Raw genomic sequence first — 19,942 nt, forward strand, 5'->3', positions numbered from 1 at the left:
TTGTGGCAGGGAAAGGTTGTGAGAAAAGCATGTGGAATCGTTGTGCCTGAACCCACGTGTATCTGAGTTGAATACAGCGATTTCCAAAGTCCTTCTTCATCAGAGTGTAGCTAGGTTCCCACTCGCATGTCCGAGTGGGTAGCAGACATCTGCCTCCCATGCATACCCACTTCTGAGAGTTGAGCTTATGGCCTGTAACCCTACCTCCTGCCTGCAGCTACCTTTCGCTTCCAAAAGGCCTAGGCTCGCTGCTTCACCGAAGTGTTGGGAGAGGTAACTGGAATCTGCCGGCACACAAGACTAGTGCCTCCAAGCTCAATCCAGCGATTTCCCAGTATTTCCTGGGGTAGACTGGTGCTACATACTAAGTTCCATATGTGAGAAGGTAGGTGAACGCCTTGTCCAAAAGCATCTTACTGCTGAGAGGTGAGCTCACCCTCAGTCCCTCACAGTTCCACCCTGCCTGCAGAGTGAGTTTCCCACGTCTTCACCAGAGACTTTTGCCAGAGGCCTCTGAGACGCAAGTTAACAATGCAGACCTGGAGGGTATCTCCAGGTGCAGTAGAGTGGTAATCTGGGAACCTCCTTACTCAGAATACTGCTACCTTCACACTGTCATAAGACTGCAGCTAGTTGAGAGCTGGCTTCTAGGCATGCTTCCCTGTGAGAGCTGAGGACAGGGCAGAACCCTCCCGCATCCTGCCTGACTGTAGACGTACCTGCTAACCTCCTTATGTTAGTGGCCGGGATAGGTTGTGGGAAAAGCATGTGTAAGCATTGGGCCTGAACTCCCGTGTATCTGAGATGATTACAGCGATTTCCAACATCCTTCTTCAATAGGAGTGTAGCTAGGTTCCAACTCCCATGTCCGAGTGGTTAGCAGACATCTGCCTCCCATGCATACACACTTCTGAGAGCTGAGCTCATGGCCTATAACCCTACATCGTGCCTGCCGCTACCTTTCGCTTCCAAAAGGCCTAGGCTCGCTGCTTGACGCAAGTGTTGGGAGAGGTAACTGGAATCTCCCGGCACACAAGACGAGTGCCTCCAAGCTCAATCAAGCGATTTCCTAGTAATTCCTGGGGTAGACTGGTGCTACATACTAAGTTCCATACGTGAGTAGGTAGTTGAACGCCTTGACCAAAAACATCTTACTACTGAGAGTTGAGCTCACCCACAGTCCCTCACAGTTCCACACTGCCTGCAGAGTGAGTTTCGCACGTCTTCACCAGAGACGTTTGCCAGAGGCTTCTGAGACGCAAGTTAACAATGAAGACCTGGAGGATAACTCCAGGTGCAGTAGAGTGGTAATCTGGGAACCTCCTGTCTCAGAATACTGCTACCTTCACCCTGCCATAAGAATGCAGCTAGTTGACAGCTGGCTTCAAGGCATGCTTCCCTGTGAGAGCTAAGGACAGGGCACAACCCTCCCGCATCCTGCTTGACTGTAGAAGGAGCTGCTAACGTCCTCATGTTAGTGGCAGGGAAAGGTTGTGAGAAAAGCATGTGGAATCGTTGTGCCTGAACCCACGTGTATCTGAGTTGAATACAGCGATTTCCAAAGTCCTTCTTCATCAGAGTGTAGCTAGGTTCCCACTCGCATGTCCGAGTGGGTAGCAGACATCTGCCTCCCATGCATACCCACTTCTGAGAGTTGAGCTTATGGCCTGTAACCCTACCTCCTGCCTGGAGCTACCTTTCGCTTCCAAAAGGCCTAGGCTCGCTGCTTCACCGAAGTGTTGGGAGAGGTAACTGGAATCTCCCGGCACACAAGACGAGTGCCTCCAAGCTCAATCAAGCGATTTCCTAGTAATTCCTGGTGTAGACTGGTGCTACATACTAAGTTCCATACGTGAGTAGGTAGTTGAACGCCTTGACCAAAAATATCTTACTTCTGAGAGTTGAACTCACCCACAGTCCCTCACAGTTCCACACTGCCTGCAGAGTGAGTTTCGCACGTCTTCAACAGAGACGTTTGCCAGAGGCTTCTGAGACGCAAGTTAACAATGCAGACCTGGACGGTATCTCCAGGTGCAGTAGAGTGGTAATCTGGGAACCTCCTTACTCAGAATACTGCTACTTTCACCCTGCCATAAGAATGCAGCTAGTTGAGAGCTGGCTTCTAGGCATGCTTCCCTGTGAGAGCTGAGGACAGGGCAGAACCCTCCCGCATCCTGCCTGACTGTAGAAGGAGCTGCTAACGTCCTCATTTTAGTGGCAGGGAAAGGTTGTGAAAAAGCATGTGGAATCGTTGTGCCTGAACCCACTTGTATCTGAGTTGAATACAGCGATTTCCAAAGTCCTTCTTCATCAGAGTGTAGCTAGCTTCCCACTCGCATGTCCGAGTGGGTAGCAGACATCTGCCTCCCATGCATACCCACTTCTGAGAGTTGAGCTTATAGCCTGTAACCCTAACTCCTGCCTGCAGCTACCTTTCGCTTCCAAAAGGCCTAGGCTCGCTGCTTCACCGAAGTGTTGGGAGAGGTAACTGCAATCTCCCGGCACACAAGACGAGTGCCTCCAAGCTCAATCAAGCGATTTCCTAGTAATTCCTGGGGTAGACTGGTGCTACATACTAAGTTCCATACGTGAGTAGGTAGTTGAACGCCTTGACCAAAAATATCTTACTTCTGAGAGTTGAACTCACCCACAGTCCCTCACAGTTCCACACTGCCTGCAGAGTGAGTTTCGCACGTCTTCACCAGAGACGTTTGCCAGAGGCTTCTGAGACGAAAGTTAACAATGCAGACCTGGAGGGTATCTCCAGGTGCAGTAGAGTGGTAATCTGGGAACCTCCTGTCTCAGAATACGGTTACCTTCACCCTGCCATTAGAATGCAGCTAGTTGACAGGTGGCTTCAAGGCATGCTTCACTGTGAGAGCTAAGGACAGGGCACAACCCTCCCGCATCCTGCTTGACTGTAGAAGGAGCTGCTAACGTCCTCATGTTAGTGGCAGGGAAAGATTGTGAGAAAAGCATGTGGAATCGTTGTGCCTGAACCCACGTGTATCTGAGTTGAATACAGCGATTTCCAAAGTCCTTCTTCATCAGAGTGTAGCTAGGTTCCCACTCGCATGTCCGAGTGGGTAGCAGACATCTGCCTCCCAAACATACCCACTTCTGAGAGTTGAGCTTATGGCCTGTAACCCTACCTCCTGCCTGCAGCTACATTTCGCTTCCAAAAGGCCTAGGCTCGCTGCTTCACCGAAGTGTTGGGAGAGGTAACTGGAATCTCCCGGCACACAAGACGAGTGCCTCCAAGCTCAATCCAGCGATTTCCCAGTAATTCCTGGGGTAGACTGGTGCTACATACTAAGTTCCATATGTGAGAAGGTAGCTGAACGCCTTGTCCAAAATCATCTTACTGCTGAGAGTTGAGCTCACCCTCAGTCCCTCACAGTTCCACACTGCCTGCAGAGTGAGTTTCCCACGTCTTCACCAGAGACTTTTGCCAGAGACCTCTGAGACGCAAGGTAACAATGCAGACCTGGACGGTATCTCCAGGTGCCGGAGAGTGGCAATCTGGGAACCTCCTTACTCAGAATACTGCTACCTTCACCTTGCCATAAGAATGCAGCTAGTTGAGAGCTGGCTTCTAGGCATGCTTCCCTGTGAGAGTTAAGGACAGGGCAGAACCCTCCCGCATCCTGCCTGACTGTAGACGTACCTGCTAACCTCCTTATGTTAGTGGCTGGGATAGGTTGTGGGAAAAGCATGTGTAAGCATTGGGCCTGAACTCCCGTGTATCTGAGTGGAATACAGCGATTTCCAACATCCTTCTTCAATAGGAGTGTAGCTAGGTTCCAACCCCCATGTCCGAGTGGGTAGCAGACATCTGCCTCACATGCATACACACTTCTGAGAGTTGAGCTCATGGCCTGTAACCCTACATCGTGCCTGCAGCTACCTTTCGCTTCTAAAAGGCCTAGGCTCGCTGCTTCACCGAAGTGTTGGGAGAGGTAACTGGAATCTCCCGGCACACAAGACGAGTGCCTCCAAGCTCAATCAAGTGATTTCCTAGTAATTCCTGTGGTAGACTGGTGCTACATACTAAGTTCCATACGTGAGTAGGTAGTTGAGCGCCTTGTCCAAAAACATCTTACCTTGGAGAGTTGAGCTCACACTCAGTCCCTCACAGTTCCACACTGCCTGCAGAGTGAGTTTCGCACGTCTTCACCAGAGACGTTTGCCAGAGGCTTCTGAGACGCAAGTTAACAATGCAGACCTGGAGGGTATCTCCAGGTGCAGTAGAGTGGTAATCTGGGAACCTCCTGTCTCAGAATACTGCTACCTTTACCCTGCCATAAGAATGCAGCTAGTTGACAGCTGGCTTCAAAACATGCTTCCCTGTGAGAGCTAAGGACAGGGCACAACCCTCCCGCATCCTGCTTGACTGTAGAAGGAGCTGCTAACGTCCTCATGTTAGTGGCAGGGAAAGGTTGTGAGAAAACCATGTGTAAGCATTGGGCCTGAACTCCCGTGTATCTGAGTTGAATACAGCGATTTCCAACATCCTTCTTCAACAGGAGTGTAGCTAGGTTCCCACTCGCATGTCCGAGTGGGTAGCAGACTTCTGCCTCCCATGCATACGCACTTCTAAGTGTTGAGCTTATGGCCCGTAACCCTACCTACTGCCTGCAGCTACCTTTCGCTTCCAAAAGGCCTAGGCTCGCTGCTTCACCGAAGTGTTGGAGAGGTAACTGGAATCTCCCGGCACACAAGACGAGTGCCTCCAAGCTCAATCAAGCGATTTCCTAGTAATTCCTGGGGTAGACTGGTGCTACATACTAAGTTCCATACGTGAGTAGGTAGTTGAACGCCTTGACCAAAAATATCTTACTTCTGAGAGTTGAACTCACCCACAGACCCTCACAGTTCCACACTGCCTGCAGAGTGAGTTTCGCACGTCTTCACCAGAGACGTTTGCCAGAGGCTTCTGAGACGCAAATTAACAATGCAGACCTGGAGGGTATCTCCAGGTGCAGTAGAGTGGTAATCTGGGAACCTCCTTACTCAGAATACTGCTACCTTCACCCTGCCATAAGAATGCAGCTAGTTGAGAGCTGGCTTCTAGGCATGCTTCCCTGTGAGAGTTAAGGACAGGGCAGAACCCTCCCGCATCCTGCCTGACTGTAGACGTACCTGCTAACCTCCTTATGTTAGTGGCTGGGATAGGTTGTGGGAAAAGCATGTGTAAGCATTGGGCCTGAACTCCCGTGTATCTGAGTTGAATACAGCGATTTCCAACATCCTTCTTCAATAGGAGTGTAGCTAGGTTCCAACCCCCATGTCCGAGTGGGTAGCAGACATCTGCCTCACATGCATACACACTTCTGAGAGTTGAGCTCATGGCCTGTAACCCTACATCGTGCCTGCAGCTACCTTTCGCTTCTAAAAGGCCTAGGCTCGCTGCTTCACCGAAGTGTTGGGAGAGGTAACTGGAATCTCCCGGCACACAAGACGAGTGCCTCCAAGCTCAATCAAGTGATTTCCTAGTAATTCCTGTGGTAGACTGGTGCTACATACTAAGTTCCATACGTGAGTAGGTAGTTGAGCGCCTTGTCCAAAAACATCTTACCTTGGAGAGTTGAGCTCACACTCAGTCCCTCACAGTTCCACACTGCCTGCAGAGTGAGTTTCGCACGTCTTCACCAGAGACGTTTGCCAGAGGCTTCTGAGACGCAAGTTAACAATGCAGACCTGGAGGGTATCTCCAGGTGCAGTAGAGTGGTAATCTGGGAACCTCCTGTCTCAGAATACTGCTACCTTTACCCTGCCATAAGAATGCAGCTAGTTGACAGCTGGCTTCAAAACATGCTTCCCTGTGAGAGCTAAGGACAGGGCACAACCCTCCCGCATCCTGCTTGACTGTAGAAGGAGCTGCTAACGTCCTAATGTTAGTGGCAGGGAAAGGTTGTGAGAAAACCATGTGTAAGCATTGGGCCTGAACTCCCGTGTATCTGAGTTGAATACAGCGATTTCCAACATCCTTCTTCAACAGGAGTGTAGCTAGGTTCCCACTCGCATGTCCGAGTGGGTAGCAGACTTCTGCCTCCCATGCATACGCACTTCTAAGTGTTGAGCTTATGGCCCGTAACCCTACCTACTGCCTGCAGCTACCTTTCGCTTCCAAAAGGCCTAGGCTCGCTGCTTCACCGAAGTGTTGGAGAGGTAACTGGAATCTCCCGGCACACAAGACGAGTGCCTCCAAGCTCAATCAAGCGATTTCCTAGTAATTCCTGGGGTAGACTGGTGCTACATACTAAGTTCCATACGTGAGTAGGTAGTTGAACGCCTTGACCAAAAATATCTTACTTCTGAGAGTTGAACTCACCCACAGACCCTCACAGTTCCACACTGCCTGCAGAGTGAGTTTCGCACGTCTTCACCAGAGACGTTTGCCAGAGGCTTCTGAGACGCAAATTAACAATGCAGACCTGGAGGGTATCTCCAGGTGCAGTAGAGTGGTAATCTGGGAACCTCCTTACTCAGAATACTGCTACCTTCACCCTGCCATAAGAATGCAGCTAGTTGAGAGCTGGCTTCTAGGCATGCTTCCCTGTGAGAGTTAAGGACAGGGCAGAACCCTCCCGCATCCTGCCTGACTGTAGACGTACCTGCTAACCTCCTTATGTTAGTGGCTGGGATAGGTTGTGGGAAAAGCATGTGTAAGCATTGGGCCTGAACTCCCGTGTATCTGAGTTGAATACAGCGATTTCCAACATCCTTCTTCAATAGGAGTGTAGCTAGGTTCCAACCCCCATGTCCGAGTGGGTAGCAGACATCTGCCTCACATGCATACACACTTCTGAGAGTTGAGCTCATGGCCTGTAACCCTACATCGTGCCTGCAGCTACCTTTCGCTTCTAAAAGGCCTAGGCTCGCTGCTTCACCGAAGTGTTGGGAGAGGTAACTGGAATCTCCCGGCACACAAGACGAGTGCCTCCAAGCTCAATCAAGTGAATTCCTAGTAATTCCTGGGGTAGACTGGTGCTACATACTAAGTTCCATACGTGAGTAGGTAGTTGAGCGCCTTGTCCAAAAACATCTTACTTCTGAGAGTTGAGCTCACACTCAGTCCCTCACAGTTCCACACTGCCTGCAGAGTGAGTTTCGCACGTCTTCACCAGAGACGTTTGCCAGAGGCTTCTGAGACGCAAGTTAACAATGCAGACCTGGAGGGTATCTCCAGGTGCTGTAGAGTGGTAATCTGGGAACCTCCTGTCTCAGAATACTGCTACCTTTACCCTGCCATAAGAATGCAGCTAGTTGACAGCTGGCTTCAAAACATGCTTCCCTGTGAGAGCTAAGGACAGGGCACAGCCCTCCCGCATCCTGCTTGACTGTAGAAGGAGCTGCTAACGTCCTCATGTTAGTGGCAGGGAAAGGTTGTGAGAAAAGCATGTGGAATCGTTGTGCCTGAACCCACGTGTATCTGAGTTGAATACAGCGATTTCCAAAGTCCTTCTTCATCAGAGTGTAGCTAGGTTCCCACTCGCATGTCCGAGTGGGTAGCAGACATCTGCCTCCCATGCATACCCACTTCTGAGAGTTGAGCTTATGGCCTCTAACCCTACCTCCTGCCTGCAGCTAACTTTCGCTTCCAAAAGGCCTAGGCTCGCTGCTTCACCGAAGTGTTGGGAGAGGTAACTGGAATCTGCCGGCACACAAGACGAGTGCCTCCAAGCTCAATCCAGCGATTTCCCAGTAATTCCTGGTGTAGACTGGTGCTACATACTAAGTTCCATATGTGAGAAGGTAGCTGAACGCCTTGTCCAAAATCATCTTACTTCTGAGAGTTGAGCTCACCCTCAGTCCCTCACAGTTCCACACTGCCTGCAGAGTGAGTTTCGCACGTCTTCACCAGAGAAGTTTGCCAGAGGCTATGAGACACAAGTTAACAATGCAGACCTGGAGGGTATCTCCAGGTGCAGTAGAGTGGTAATCTGGGAACCTCCTGTCTCAGAATACTGCTACCTTCACCCTGCCATAAGAATGCAGCTAGTTGACAGCTGGCTTCAAGGCATGCTTCCCTGTGAGAGCTAAGGACAGGGCACAAACCTCCCGCATCCTGCTTGACTGTAGAAGGAGCTGCTAACGTCCTCATGTTAGTGGCAGGGAAAGGTTGTGAGAAAAGCATGTGTAAGCATTGGGCCTGAACTCCCGTGTATCTGAGTTGAATACAGCGATTTCCAACATCCTTCTTCAATAGGAGTGTAGCTAGGTTCCCACTCGCATGTCCGAGTGGGTAGCAGACTTCTGCCTCCCATGCATACCCACTTCTAAGTGTTGAGCTTATGGCCTGTAACCCTACATCCTGCCTGCAGCTACCTTTCGCTTCCAAAAGGCCTAGGCTCGCTGCTTCACCGAAGAGTTGGGAGAGGTAACTGGAATCTGCCGGCACACAAGACGAGTGCCTCCAAGCTCAGTCCAGCGATTTCCCAGTATTTCCTGGGGTAGACTGGTGCTACATACTAAGTTCCATATGTGAGAAGGTATCTGAACGCCATGTCCAAAATCATCTTACTGCTGAGAGGTGAGCTCACCCTCAGTCCCTCACAGTTCCACACTGCCTGCAGAGTGGGTTTCCCACGTCTTCACCAGAGACTTTTGCCAGAGGCCTCTGAGACGCAAGATAACAATGCAGACCTGGACGGTATCTCCAGGTGCCGGAGAGTGGTAATCTGGGAACCTCCTTACTCAGAATACTGCTACCTTCACACTGTCATAAGAATGCAGCTAGTTGACAGCTGGCTTCTAGGCATGCTTCCCTGTGAGAGCTGAGGACAGGGCAGAACCCTCCCGCATCCTGCCTGACTGTAAACGTACCTGCTAACCTCCTTATGTTAGTGGCTGGGATAGGTTGTGGGAAAAGCATGTGTAAGCATTGGGCCTGAACTCCCGTGTATCTGAGTTGAATACAGCGATTTCCAACATCCTTCTTCAATAGGAGTGTAGCTAGGTTCAAATTCCCATGTCCGAGTGGGTAGCAGACATCTGCCTCCCATGCATACACACTTCTGAGAGTTGAGCTTATGGCCTGTAACCCCACATCCTGCCTGCTGCTACCTTTCGCTTCCAAAAGGCCTAGGCTCGCTGCTTGACGCAAGTGTTGGGAGAGGTAACTGGAATCTCCCGGCACACAAGACGTGTGCCTCCAAGCTCAATCAAGTGATTTCCTAGTAATTCCTGGGGTAGACTGGTGCTACATACTAAGTTCCATACGTGAGTAGGCAGTTGAACGCCTTGTCCAAAAACATCTTACTTCTGAGAGTTGAGCTCACCCTCAGTCCCTCACAGTTCCACACTGCCTGCAGAGTGAGTTTCGCACGTCTTCACCAGAGACGTTTGCCGGAGGCTATGAGACGCAAGTTAACAATGCAGACCTGGAGGGTATCTCCAGGTGCAGTAGAGTGGTAATCTGGGAACCTCCTGTCTCAGAATACTGCTACCTTCACCCTGCCATAAGAATGCAGCTAATTGAGAGCTGGCTTCTAGGCATGCTTCCCTGTGAGAGTTCAGGACAGGGCAGAACCCTCCCGCATCCTGCCTGACTGTAGACGTACCTGCTAACCTCCTTATGTTAGTGGCTGGGATAGGTTGTGGGAAAAGCATGTGTAAGCATTGGGCCTGAACCCACGTGTATCTGAGTTGAATACAGCGATTTCCAACATCCTTCTTCAATAGGAGTGTAGCTAGGTTCCAACTCCCATGTCCGAGTGGGTAGCAGACATCTGCCTCACATGCATACACACTTCTGAGAGTTGAGCTCATGGCCTGTAACCCTACATCGTGCCTGCCGCTAACTTTCGCTTCCAAAAGCCCTAGGCTCGCTGCTTCACCGAAGTGTTGGGAGAAGTAACTGGAATCTCCCGGCACACAAGACGAGTGCCTCCAAGCTCAATCAAGCGATTTCCTAGTAATTCCTGGGGTGGACTGGTGCTACATACTAAGTTCCATACATGAGTAGGTAGTTGAACGCCTTGTCCAAAAACATCTTACTTCTGAGAGTTGAGCTCACCCTCAGTCCCTCACAGTTCCACACTGCCTGCAGAGTGAGTTTCGCACGTCTTCACCAGAGACGTTTGCCAGAGGCTTCTGAGACGCAAGTTAACAATGCAGACCTGGAGGGTATCTCCAGGTGCAGTAGAGTGGTAATCTGGGAACCTCCTGTCTCAGAATACTGCTACCTTTACCCTGCCATAAGAATGCAGCTAGTTGACAGCTGGCTTCAAAACATGCTTCCCTGTGAGAGCTAAGGACAGGGCACAACGCTCCCGCATCCTGCTTGACTGTAGAAGGAGCTGCTAACGTCCTCATGTTAGTGGCAGGGAAAGGTTGTGAGAAAAGCATGTGGAATCGTTGTGCCTGAACCCACGTGTATCTGAGTTGAATACAGCGATTTCCAAAGTCCTTCTTCATCAGAGTGTAGCTAGGTTCCCACTCGCATGTCCGAGGGGGTAGCAGACATCTGCCTCCCATGCATACCCACTTCTGAGAGTTGAGCTTATGGCCTGTAACCCTACCTCCTGCCTGCAGCTACCTTTCGCTTCCAAAAGGCCTAGGCTCGCTGCTTCACCGAAGTGTTGGGAGAGGTAACTGGAATCTCCCGGCACACAAGACTAATGCCCCCAAGCTCAATCCAGCGATTTACCAGTATTTCCTGGGGTAGACTGGTGCTACATACTAAGTTCCATATGTGAGAAGGTAGGTGAACGCCTTGTCCAAAAGCATCTTACTGCTGAGAGGTGAGCTCACCCTCAGTCCCTCACAGTTCCACACTGCCTGCAGAGTGAGTTTCCCACGTCTTCACTAGAGACTTTTGCCAGAGGCCTCTGAGACGCAAGTTAACAATGCAGACCTGGACGGTATCTCCAGGTGCAGTAGAGTGGTAATCTGGGAACCTCCTGTCTCAGAATACTGCTACCTTATCACTGTCATAAGAATGCAGCTAGTTGAGAGCTGGCTTCTAGGCATGCTTCCCTGTGAGAGCTGAGGACAGGGCACAACCCTCCCGCATCCTGCCTGACTGTAGACGTACCTGCTAACCTCCTTATGTTAGTGGCTGGGATAGGTTGTGGGAAAAGCATGTGTTAGCATTGGGCCTGAACTCCCGTGTATCTGAGTTGAATACAGCGATTTCCAACATCCTTCTTCAATAGGAGTGTAGCTAGGTTCCAACTCCCATGTCCGAGTGGGTAGCAGACATCTGCCTCACATGCATACACACTTCTGAGAGTTGAGCTCATGGCCTGTAACCCTACATCCTGCCTGCAGCTACCTTTCGCTTCCAAAAGGCCTAGGCTCGCTGCTTGACGCAAGTGTTGGGAGAGGTAACTGGAATCTCCCGGCACACAAGACGAGTGCCTACAAGCTCAATCAAGCGATTTCCTAGTAATTCCTGGGATAGACTGGTGCTACATACTAAGTTCCATACGTGAGTAGGTAGTTGAACGCCTTGTCCAAAAACATCTTACTTCTGAGAGTTGAGCTCACCCTCAGTCCCTCACAGTTCCACACTGCCTGCAGAGTGAGTTTCGCACGTCTTCACCAGAGACGTTTGCCGTAGGCTATGAGACGCAAGTTAACAATGCAGACCTGGAGGGTATCTCCATGTGCAGTAAGTGGTAATCTGGGAACCTCCTGTCTCAGAATACGGTTACCTTCACCCTGCCATTAGAATGCAGCTAGTTGACAGGTGGCTTCAAGGCATGCTTCCCTGTGAGAGCTAAGGACAGGGCACAACCCTCCCGCATCCTGCTTGACTGTAGAAGGAGCTGCTAACGTCCTCATGTTAGTGGCAGGGAAAGGTTGTGAGAAAAGCATGTGGAATCGTTGTGCCTGAACCCACGTGTATCTGAGTTGAATACAGCGATTTCCAAAGGCCTTCTTCATCAGAGTGTAGCTAGGTTCCCACTCGCATGTCCGAGTGGGTAGCAGACATCTGCCTCCCATGCATACCCACTTCTGAGAGTTGGGCTTATGGCCTGTAACCCTACCTCCTGCCTGCAGCTACCTTTCGCATCCAAAAGGCCTAGGCTCCCTGCTTCACCGAAGTGTTGGGAGAGGTAACTGGAATCTCCCGGCACACAAGACTAGTGTCTCCAAGCTCAATCCAGCGATTTCCCAGTAATTCCTGGGGTAGACTGGTGCTACATACTAAGTTCCATATGTGAGAAGGTAGCTGAACGCCTTGTCCAAAATCATCTTACTGCTGAGAGGTGAGCTCACCCTCAGTCCCTCACAGTTCCACACTGCCTGCAGAGTGAGTTTCCCACGTCTTCACCAGAGACTTTTGCCAGAGGCTTCTGAGACGCAAGTTAACAATGCAGACCTGGACGGTATCTCCAGGTGCCGGAGAGTGGTAATCTGGGAACCTCCTTACTCAGAATACTGCTACCTTCACACTGTCATAAGAATGCAGCTAGTTGAGAGCTGGCTTCTAGGCATGCTTCCCTGTGAGAGCTGTGGACAGGGCAGAACCCTCCCGCATCCTGCCTGACTGTAGACGTACCTGCTAACCTCCTTATGTTAGTGGCTGGGATAGGTTGTGGGAAAAGCATGTGTAAGCATTGGGCCTGAACTCCCGTGTATCTGAGTTGAATACAGCGATTTCCAACATCCTTCTTCAATAGGAGTGTAGCTAGGTTCAAATTCCCATGTCCGAGTGGGTAGCAGACATCTGCCTCCCATGCATACACACTTCTGAGAGTTGAGCTTATGGCCTGTAACCCCACATCCTGCCTGCTGCTACCTTTCGCTTCCAAAAGGCCTAGGCTCGCTGCTTCACCGAAGTGTTGGGAGAGGTAACTGGAATCTCCCGGCACACAAGATGAGTGCCTCCAAGCTCAATCAAGCGATTTCCTAGTAATTCCTGGGGTAGACTGGTGCTACATACTAAGTTCCATACGTGAGTAGGTAGTTGAACGCCTTGACCAAAAATATCTTACTTCTGAGAGTTGAACTCACCCACAGTCCCTCACAGATCCACACTGCCTGCAGAGTGAGTTTCGCACGTCTTCACCAGAGACGTTTGCCAGAGGCTTCTGAGACGCAAGTTAACAATGCAGACCTGGAGGGTATCTCCAGGTGCAGTAGAGTGGTAATCTGGGAACCTCCTGTCTCAGAATATGGTTACCTTCACCCTGCCATTAGAATGCAGCTAGTTGACAGGTGGCTTCAAGGCATGCTTCACTGTGAGAGCTAAGGACAGGGCACAACCCTCCCGCATCCTGCTTGACTGTAGAAGGAGCTGCTAACGTCCTCATGTTAGTGGCAGGGAAAGGTTGTGAGAAAAGCATGTGGAATCGTTGTGCCTGAACCCACGTGTATCTGAGTTGAATACAGCGATTTCCAAAGTCCTTCTTCATCAGAGTGTAGCTAGGTTCCCACTCGCATGTCCGAGTGGGTAGCAGACATCTGCCTCCCATGCATACCCACTTCTGAGAGTTGAGCTTATGGCCTGTAACCCTACCTCCTGCCTGCAGCTACCTTTCGCTTCCAAAAGGCCTACGCTCTCTGCTTCACCGAAGTGTTGCGAGAGGTAACTGGAATCTCCCGGCACACAAGACGAGTGCCTCCAAGCTCAGTCCAGCGATTTCCCAGTATTTCCTGGGGTAGACTGGTGCTACATACTAAGTTCCATATGTGAGAAGGTAGGTGAACGCCTTGTCCAAAATCATCTTACTGCTGAGAGGTGAGCTCACCCTCAGTCCCTCACAGTTCCACACTGCCTGCAGAGTGAGTTTCGCACGTCTTCACCAGAGACGTTTGCCGGAGGCTATGAGACGCAAGTTAACAATGCAGACCTGGAGGGTATCTCCATGTGCAGTAGAGTGGTAATCTGGGAACCTCCTGTCTCAGAATACGGTTACCTTCACCCTGCCATTAGAATGCAGCTAGTTGACAGGTGGCTTCAAGGCATGCTTCCCTGTGAGAGCTAAGGACAGGGCACAACCCTCCCGCATCCTGCTTGACTGTAGAAGGAGCTGCTAACGTCCTCATGTTAGTGGCAGGGAAACGTTGTGAGAAAAGCATGTGGAATCGTTGTGCCTGAACCCACGTGTATCTGAGTTGAATACAGCGATTTCCAAAGTCCTTCTTCATCAGAGTGTAGCTAGGTTCCCACTCGCATGTCCGAGTGGGTAGCAGACATCTGCCTCCCATGCATACCCACTTCTGAGAGTTGGGCATATGGCCTGTAACCCTACCTCCTGCCTGCAGCTACCTTTCGCATCCAAAAGGCCTAGGCTCGCTGCTTCACCGAAGTGTTGGGAGAGGTAACTGGAATCTCCCGGCACACAAGACTAGTGCCTCCAAGCTCAATCCAGCGATTTCCCAGTAATTCCTGGGGTAGACTGGTGCTACATACTAAGTTCCATATGTGAGAAGGTAGCTGAACGCCTTGTCCAAAATCATCTTACTGCTGAGAGGTGAGCTCACCCTCAGTCCCTCACAGTTCCACACTGCCTGCAGAGTGAGTTTCCCACGTCTTCACCAGAGACTTTTGCCAGAGGCCTCTGAGACGCAAGTTAACAATGCAGACCTGGACGGTATCTCCAGGTGCCGGAGAGTGGTAATCTGGGAACCTCCTTACTCAGAATACTGCTACCTTCACACTGTCATAAGAATGCAGCTAGTTGAGAGCTGGCTTCTAGGCATGCTTCCCTGTGAGAGCTGAGGACAGGGCAGAACCCTCCCGCATCCTGCCTGACTGTAGACGTACCTGCTAACCTCCTTATGTTAGTGGCTGGGATAGGTTGTGGGAAAAGCATGTGTAAGCATTGGGCCTGAACTCCCGTGTATCTGAGTTGAATACAGCGATTTCCAACATCCTTCTTCAATAGGAGTGTAGCTAGGTTCAAATTCCCATGTCCGAGTGGGTAGCAGACATCTGCCTCCCATGCATACACACTTCTGAGAGTTGAGCTTATGGCCTGTAACCCCACATCCTGCCTGCTGCTACCTTTCGCTTCCAAAAGGCCTAGGCTCGCTGCTTGACACAAGTGTTGGGAGAGGTAACTGGAATCTCCCGGCACACAAGACGAGTGCCTCCAAGCTCAATCAAGCGATTTCCTAGTAATTCCTGGGGTAGACTGGTGCTACATACTAAGTTCCATACGTGAGTAGGCAGTTGAACGCCTTGTCCAAAAACATCTTACTTCTGAGAGTTGAGCTCACCCTCAGTCCCTCAGTTCCACACTGCGTGCAGAGTGAGTTTCCCACGTCTTCACCAGAGACTTTTGCCAGAGGCCTCTGAGACGCAAGTTAACAATGCAGACCTGGAGGGTATCTCCAGTGTAGTAGAGTGGTAATCTGGGAACCTCCTGTCTCAGAATACTGGTACCTTCACACTGTCATAAGAATGCAGCTAGTTGAGAGCTGGCTTCTAGGCATGCTTCCCTGTGAGAGCTGAGGACAGGGCAGAACCCTCCCGCATCCTGCCTGACTGTAGACGTACCTGCTAACCTCCTTATGTTAGTGGCAGGGAAAGGTTGTGACAAAAGCATGTGGAATCGTTGTGCCTGAACCCACGTGTATCTGAGTTGAATACAGCGATTTCCAAAGTCCTTCTTCATCAGAGTGTAGCTAGGTTCCCACTCGCATGTACGAGTGGGTAGCAGACATCTGCCTCCCATGCATACCCACTTCTGAGAGTTGGGCTTATGGCCTGTAACCCTACCTCCTGCCTGCAGCTACCTTTCGCATCCAAAAGGCCTAGGCTCGCTGCTTCACCGAAGTGTTGGGAGAGGTAACTGGAATCTCCCGGCACACAAGACTAGTGCCTCCAAGCTCAATCCAGCGATTTCCTAGTAATTCCTGGGGTAGACTGGTGCTACATACTAAGTTCCATATGTGAGAAGGTAGCTGTACGCCTTGTCCAAAATCATCTTACTGCTGAGAGGTGAGCTCACCCTCAGTCCCTCACACTTCCACACTGCCTGCAGAGTGAGTTTCCCACGTCTTCACCAGATTCTTTTGCCAGAGGCCTCTGAGACGCAAGTTAACAATGCAGACCTGGACGGTATCTCCAGGTGCCAGAGAGTGGTAATCTGGGAACCTCCTTACTCAGAATACTGCTACCTTCACACTGTCATAAGAATGCAGCTAGTTGAGAGCTGGCTTCTAGGCATGCTTCCCTGTGAGAGCTGAGGACAGGGCAGAACCCTCCCGCATCCTGCCTGACTGTAGACGTACCTGCTAACCTCCTTATGTTAGTGGCTGGGATAGGTTGTGGGAAAAGCATGTGTAAGCATTGGGCCTGAACTCCCGTGTATCTGAGTTGAATACAGCGATTTCCAACATCCTTCTTCAATAGGAGTGTAGCTAGGTTCAAATTCCCATGTCCGAGTGGGTAGCAGACATCTGCCTCCCATGCATACACACTTCTGAGAGTTGAGCTTATGGCCTGTAACCCCACATCCTGCCTGCTGCTACCTTTCGCTTCCAAAAGGCCTAGGCTCGCTGCTTGACGCAAGTGTTGGGAGAGGTAACTGGAATCTCCCGGCACACAAGACGAGTGCCTCCTAGCTCAATCAAGTGATTTCCTAGTAATTCCTGGGGTAGACTGGTGCTACATACTAAGTTCCATACGTGAGTAGGCAGTTGAACGCCTTGTCCAAAAACATCTTACTTCTGAGAGTTGAGCTCACCCTCAGTCCCTCACAGTTCCACACTGCCTGCAGAGTGAGTTTCGCACGTCTTCACCAGAGACGTTTGCCAGAGGCTTCTGAGACGCAAGTTAACAATGCAGACCTGGAGGGTATCTGCAGGTGCAGTAGAGTGGTAATCTGGGAACCTCCTGTCTCAGAATACTGCTACCTTCACCCTGCCATAAGAATGCAGCTACTTGACAGCTGGCTTCAAGACATGCTTCCCTGTGAGAGCTAAGGACAGGGCACAACCCTCCCGCATCCTGCTTGACTGTAGAAGGAGCTGCTAACGTCCTCATTTTAGTGGCAGGGAAAGGTTGTGAGAAAAGCATGTGGAATCGTTGTGCCTGAACCCACGTGTATCTGAGTTGAATACAGCGATTTCCAAAGTCCTTCTTCATCAGAGTGCAGCTAGGTTCCCACTCGCATGTCCGAGTGGGTAGCAGACATCTGCCTCCCATGCATACCCACTTCTGAGAGTTGAGCTTATGGCCTGTAACCCTACCTCCTGCCTGCAGCTACCTTTCGCTTCCAAAAGGCCTAGGCTCGCTGCTTCACCGAAGTGTTGGGAGAGGTAACTGGAATCTCCCGGCACACAAGACGAGTGCCTCCAAGCTCAATCAAGCGATTTCCTAGTAATTCCTGGGGTAGACTGGTGCTACATACTAAGTTCCATACGTGAGTAGGTAGTTGAACGCCTTGACCAAAAATATCTTACTTCTGAGAGTTGAACTCACCCACAGTCCCTCACAGTTCCACACTGCCTGCAGAGTGAGTTTCGCACGTCTTCACCAGAGACGTTTGCCAGAGGCTTCTGAGACGCAAGTTAACAATGCAGACCTGGAGGGTATCTCCAGGTGCAGTAGACTGGTAATCTGGGAACCTCCTGTCTCAGAATACTGCTACCTTCACCCTGCCATAAGAATGCAGCTAGTTGAGAGCTGGCTTCTAGGCATGCTTCCCTGTGAGAGCTGAGGACAGGGCAGAACCCCCCCGCATCCTGCCTGACTGTAGAAGGAGCTGCTAACGTCCTCATGTTAGTGGCAGGGAAAGGTTGTGAGAAAAGCATGTGTAAGCATTGGGCCTGATATCCCGTGTATCTGAGTTGAATACAGCGATTTCCAACATCCTTCTTCAATAGTTGTGTAGCTAGGTTCCCACTCGCATGTCCGAGTGGGTAGCAGACTTCTGCCTCCCATGCATACCCACTTCTAAGTGTTGAGCTTATGGCCTGTAACCCTACCTCCTGCCTGTAGCTACCTCTCGCTTCCAAAAGGCCTAGGCTCGCTGCTTCACCGAAGTGTTGGGAGAGGTAACTGGAATCTGCCGGCACACTAAACTAGTGCCTCCAAGCTCAATACAACGATTTCCCAGTAATTCATGGGGTAGACTGGTGCTACATACTAAGTTCCATATGTGAGAAGGTAGCTGAATGCCTAGTCCAAAATCATCTTCCTGCTGAGAGATGAGCTCACCCTCAGTCCCTCACAGTTCCACACTGCCTGCAGAGTGAGTTTCGCACGTCTTCACCAGAGACGTTTGCCGGAGGCTATGAGACGCAAGTTAACAATGCAGACCTGGAGGGTATCTCCATGTGCAGTAGAGTGGTAATCTGGGAACCTCCTGTCTCAGAATACGGTTACCTTCACCCTGCCATTAGAATGCAGCTATTTGACAGGTGGCTTCAAGGCATGCTTCCCTGTGAGAGCTAAGGACAGGGCACAACCCTCCCGCATCCTGCTTGACTGTAGAAGGAGCTGCTAACGTCCTCATGTTAGTGGCAGGGAAAGGTTGTGAGAAAAGCATGTGGAATCGTTGTGCCTGAACCCACGTGTATCTGAGTTGAATACAGCGATTTCCAAAGTCCTTCTTCATCAGAGTGTAGCTAGGTTCCCACTCGCATGTCCGAGTGGGTAGCAGACATCTGCCTCCCATGCATACCCACTTCTGAGAGTTGGGCTTATGGCCTGTAACCCTACCTCCTGCCTGCAGCTACCTTTCGCATCCAAAAGGCCTAGGCTCGCTGCTTCACCGAAGTGTTGGGAGAGGTAACTGGAATCTCCCGGCACACAAGACGAGTACCTCCAAGCTCAATCCAGCGATTTCCCAGTAATTCCTGGGGTAGACTGGTGCTACATACTAAGTTCCATATGTGAGAAGGTAGCTGAACGCCTTGTCCAAAATCATCTTACTGCTGAGAGGTGAGCTCACCCTCAGTCCCTCACAGTTCCACTCTGCCTGCAGAGTGAGTTTCCCACGTCTTCACCAGAGACTTTTGCCAGAGGCCTCTGAGACGCAAGTTAACAGTGCAGACCTGGACGGTATCTCCAGGTGCCGGAGAGTGGTAATCTGGGAACCTCCTTACTCAGAATACTGCTACCTTCACACTGTCATAAGAATGCAGCTAGTTGAGAGCTGGCTTCTAGGCATGCTTCCCTGTGAGAGCTGAGGACAGGGCAGAACCCTCCCGCATCCTGCCTGACTGTAGACGTACCTGCTAACCTCCTTATGTTAGTGGCTGGGATAGGTTGTGGGAAAAGCATGTGTAAGCATTGGGCCTGAACTCCCGTGTATCTGAGTTGAATACAGCGATTTCCAACATCCTTCTTCAATAGGAGTGTAGCTAGTTTCAAATTCCCTTGTCCGAGTGGGTAGCAGACATCTGCCTCCCATGCATACACACTTCTGAGAGTTGAGCTTATGGCCTGTAACCCCACATCCTGCCTGCTGCTACCTTTCGCTTCCAAAAGGCCTAGGCTCGCTGCTTGACGCAAGTGTTGGGAGAGGTAACTGGAATCTGCCGGCACACAAGACTAGTGCCTCCAAGCTCAATCCAGCGATTTCCCAGTAATTCATAGGGTAGACTGGTGCTACATACTAAGTTCCATATGTGAGAAGGTAGCTGAATGCCTTGTCCAAAATCATCTTCCTGTTGAGAGATGAGCTCACCCTCAGTCCCTCACAGTTCCACACTGCCTGCAGAGTGAGTTTCCCACGTCTTCACCAGAGACTTTTGCCAGAGGCCTCTGAGACGCAAGTTAACAATGCAGACCTGGAGGGTATCTCCAGGTGCAGTAGAGTGGTAATCTGGGAACCTCCTTACTCAGAATACTGCTACCTTCACACTGTCATAAGAATGCAGCTAGTTGAGAGCTGGCTTCAAGGCATGCTTCCCTGTGAGAGCTGAGGACATGGCAGAACCCTCCCGCATCCTGCCTGACTGTAGACCTACCTGCTAACCTCCTTATGTTAGTGGCCGGGATAGGTTGTGGGAAAAGCATGTGTAAGCA

This window comes from Canis lupus, chromosome 27 (assembly GCF_048164855.1).
Source record: "Canis lupus baileyi chromosome 27, mCanLup2.hap1, whole genome shotgun sequence".
NCBI lineage: Eukaryota > Metazoa > Chordata > Mammalia > Carnivora > Canidae > Canis > Canis lupus.